This window comes from Poecilia reticulata, linkage group LG10, assembly GCF_000633615.1.
Source record: "Poecilia reticulata strain Guanapo linkage group LG10, Guppy_female_1.0+MT, whole genome shotgun sequence".
Classification (NCBI taxonomy): Eukaryota; Metazoa; Chordata; class Actinopteri; order Cyprinodontiformes; family Poeciliidae; genus Poecilia; species Poecilia reticulata.
In genome coordinates this window covers 8,436,936-8,440,684 of record NC_024340.1, presented here as the reverse complement: position 1 = coordinate 8,440,684, position 3,749 = coordinate 8,436,936, and the positions used below count along the sequence as shown (strand labels likewise).

The window sequence follows — 3,749 nt, the reverse complement described above, 5'->3', positions numbered from 1 at the left end:
CTAATACGGATTCACGACAAGTGAAGATGCCGAAGAAGGTAAGGCATTCACTACTCATTACTTCTCAGCAGAACCTCATCTGAAAAATTCTCCACTGTCCCTTTAAAGATGCACTGTTCTTTCAGAAGCTGTGCTTTAAATATCTCTTTTTAACTCTTGATTGTTCCTGCTTGGGTGTTTATAAGATGAACTAAATGAATTCTAGCTGATTTTTTTTCTCTTTCTCACTCTTATGAGCGGAGTCTGCTTCGTTTTGTAAAACTGCAGCTTTAAGTGTGCGACTCAGCCTGACGGTTGTACAGATGTGTGTGTGTGGGTGTGTGTGTGTGTGTGGTGTGTGTGTGTAGTATGTGTGTGNCCGCCAATGCTACTCACATTTGTTTTGGTTGTTTTTACCCAGAATGCTCTGCACTATAGTTCAATCTTCAACCAGAGTTCTCTTCATCCAAACTGAGACCATCCACCCAAGCAACCAGACTGAACAACCAACACACCCCAAACAACCTAACAACCTAATCAAATCAATGATCCATAATGATCAGATGCATTAGATCTGACCAACAGAGGATCCTGGTGTTGATCCTCCATGTTCAAACAGCTGTGTGTGTGTGCGTGCGTGCGTGTGTGTGTGTGTGTGTGTGTGTGTGTGTGTGTGTGTGTGTGTGTGTGTGTGTGTGTGTGTGTGTGTGTGTGTGTGTGTTCCTGTGTTGGTGCCACGTTTATAAAAAAAATGTGTTAATTTGCCATCTCTTAGTTCATGAACCAATCCGCTGTTTGGAATGTGACGCTTCGCTACAACTTTCTCGCTTACTCGTTTGCCCTGTGCATAAAGCAAGTTTTGAAATGACATATACAGAAACGGTGCAACTCCGTAGGTAGTGTGCTTGTGTGCATTCAGCTAGCTGGTTTTCAAAATTCTGATGTTTGCGTTTAATCACTGGGTCTCTTCGGGTTTTCTAGGCTACAAATCGGAAGTCCCATTTCATGTTATTGTTTGTTTAATTTAACTGAGATTTTAAAAGGAAGTGTGGTGAAAAAAAAAAAAGAAACGAAAACCAAGACCAGCTCCCGTGTTGTTTGTATTGGAGAAAGTAGGTTGGATGTGCAGAGAGACGCTAATTAAAAGCTGGACTCGGCAGACTGTTCAGAGCTGCAGGTTTAACTTGTCATATCAAGAGGAAGTGATTACAAACCGTAGCGTGGCTTCCTTCCACGCAGGTTTCCCGCCTGCAAGCGAAGCAGCAGCAGTCCAGACTGTTTTCTAACTCACTGTTCAAAGTACAAAGCAAGAATAAACCGCGATCATTTCACTGTTTGGTTCTTTTTTTTGTTGTTGTAGTTTTTAAAGTTAAAATTACTGTCTGTTCAAAAGAAAAACTAAATTAAATGTTGCGATCTACAGTAAAACATATGGTTTACAGGAAAAAAAGAAAGCTTTTTGTTATTTTTTAAAATAAATTTGCATCATTCATACACGGGAAAACTCACATTCACAGCAAACATCGTTTCAATGCACTTTCCAAGACAAACTGATCCACTTTTCACACAGAAGTAAGTCCAACTCAATCAAACATTTTCAAATTCAATTATGTCCTAGTTTTAAACACCTTGGTTTATTTCAGGGGTAAAAAAATGTTTTGCTTACATCTGGCGTGTCCAGACTTCGTCACTTCGGCCAAAACTGTCAACTAAAATGTGCTGACGGGACAAAAAAGTTACATTTTTAATAACTGAAATCGCCAAAAATGTTACATTTTTAAATGTATTTTAATTAAATTAAAGTTTTTGGTCATTGTTGTTTTTTTGTTTTTTTATGGGAACCAGATCATAGATCTAAAACTTGCTAAATGACTTCCAGTTTGCTTGTAATTTTGAAGAAAATTGAGAAAAAATATTAATCTGTTCTCATCAGCAAAACAGGATCTATGTCAGTCTTTATTTCAAAACATTTGCTGTATTTAGTCAAGTTTTTATGCAGCGTTTAAAAGCAGGTTTGGGTCCATCAAAGTGAACTGTAGCAGTCATGTCAATGAGTGGATGTGTGCTCCAGGTTGCCATGACAACAGGAGAAACTCAGAAAGCTTGGAAAAGGTGATCACTGTGTTGCATCAAACATTTTTTGTGTGTGGATTTGAGTTTATAGGTCTTGGTTTTGTCCTAATTTATTTCATTTATGTTTGTTAAAAATCAGCCCATCAGCAGCAGAACTGAGAGAAAATAAAACCACAGAATCACCGATTCAGAAGTTCTTTCTACATTAAATCATAATAATTATTATTTATAGCAGTAGAATCTCCTTCAGCGGTTTCACAGAGGAGAGAAAACGCCGCCCTTCTGATGCACTTTGACCCGGATTTTAAAAAGGCTTCGTGTGAATTCTGCACTTACATTAATAATATGTGATTTAAATGTTTTTTTGTTTGTTTGTTTGTTTTTTCATCTGACTGTGTTAAGCCTTCAGAAAATATGACTCATAAAATCAGACATGTGGCCATCCATCCATCGTTTATTTTCTACGACTCTTCCAGTAGTCGGAGTGAAATGTGGAACCGGACATTTCAACAATCCATCACAGAGACCTGCAGTCCACTTTATGTAAGTATTATGTGTCTCACTAAAGTAATCTGCAATAACAGTAATTAATCTAAGTGTTAATATGTAAACGTAAGCAGGAAGGCATGTGAAAGGTAAACGAGTTTGGAAGTAGATTTAAATTAAATGGGGGAAAAAGGGTTTATGACAAAAATTTCCTTGAAAACAAAATACATTAATAACAGATTTATTTAAGTGGCTGGATAGAAATAACCAGCAATTTGAATTTAGGCAAATAAACGCATGAGGTCACAAAACAAAATTGATGATCACTTGTATAGAATATATGTAATGTTATTTGTAGAAAAGTCCTTAAGTTCTTTTTTATTTCTCACTTGTTGATTCCGGATGAAAAGATTTTGTTATTTTCTTGTCATTTTTTTTGTATTACCACTTCTGTTATTCCATAAATCAATATTCAGAATGCAAAAGCCATGTTTAGAGCTACAGTATGTAACTTTTATAAAAACTTTTTTTACATATCATTATGTTGTGGTAGCGGCCCCACCTTTAGGCGCCATTTGCTGCGCTTCTTACTATGCGACCTAACTGGAGTTGTTTTTCTGATACAAAAGAAGAAGAAGCTTCTTTTGAGCTCATTTTTATAGCCTGATTGTGATTTTTCTGAGACTTCAAGAAAATGCGCGGTGGGAGGAGAAGCTGATCTCCGCCTTGCAGCGGGAGGAAAGCAGGTGGCTCAGACGGCCAAAGAGGATTTTTGTATTAAACGACTATAAATCTTGTAATAGTGCCGAATATACATCCACTAATGTTAGTCAGGGTGTTGCAAATAACTTAAAAGTGTCAGAATTCATTCATAATATAATTCAATGTGTTTTCAGGTGTGTCCGTCTTCTTGTCAGTCGGTGTTTACCTTCAGGATGTCCAGAGACGTTTAGCATGCATTAGTTTTTTCTGACTTCTGCAGAAAAGAAAAAATATAAAACATATATATATTTTTTTTTTCTTTTTTTGTCATAGTACCCCCAAGAATTTAAAACTACTTTCATCCCTGCTGATAACCCTTAAGCAACAACCAGAGTTGGCTAGTAACTATTTTTTATAAAGTATTTTTACTCTTACTTGAGTAAATTTTCTGGATTTTCTACCCACTGAATGAAAAACAAACTCATTTTAACTTAAACCTCACTAGACAG

The 3,749-nt window shown here is 36.6% G+C and overlaps 1 long non-coding RNA gene across 1 annotated transcript; it reads left to right on the top strand.

The window, feature by feature from the left end:
• The first annotated feature begins 666 nt into the window (after positions 1 to 666).
• LOC103471062 (uncharacterized) lies at positions 667 to 3,519 on the top strand. Its single transcript, XR_534576.2, has 2 exons — positions 667 to 2,680; positions 3,456 to 3,519. It is a non-coding gene; the product is annotated as an uncharacterized LOC103471062 (long non-coding RNA).
• Positions 3,520 to 3,749: the final 230 nt, after the last annotated feature.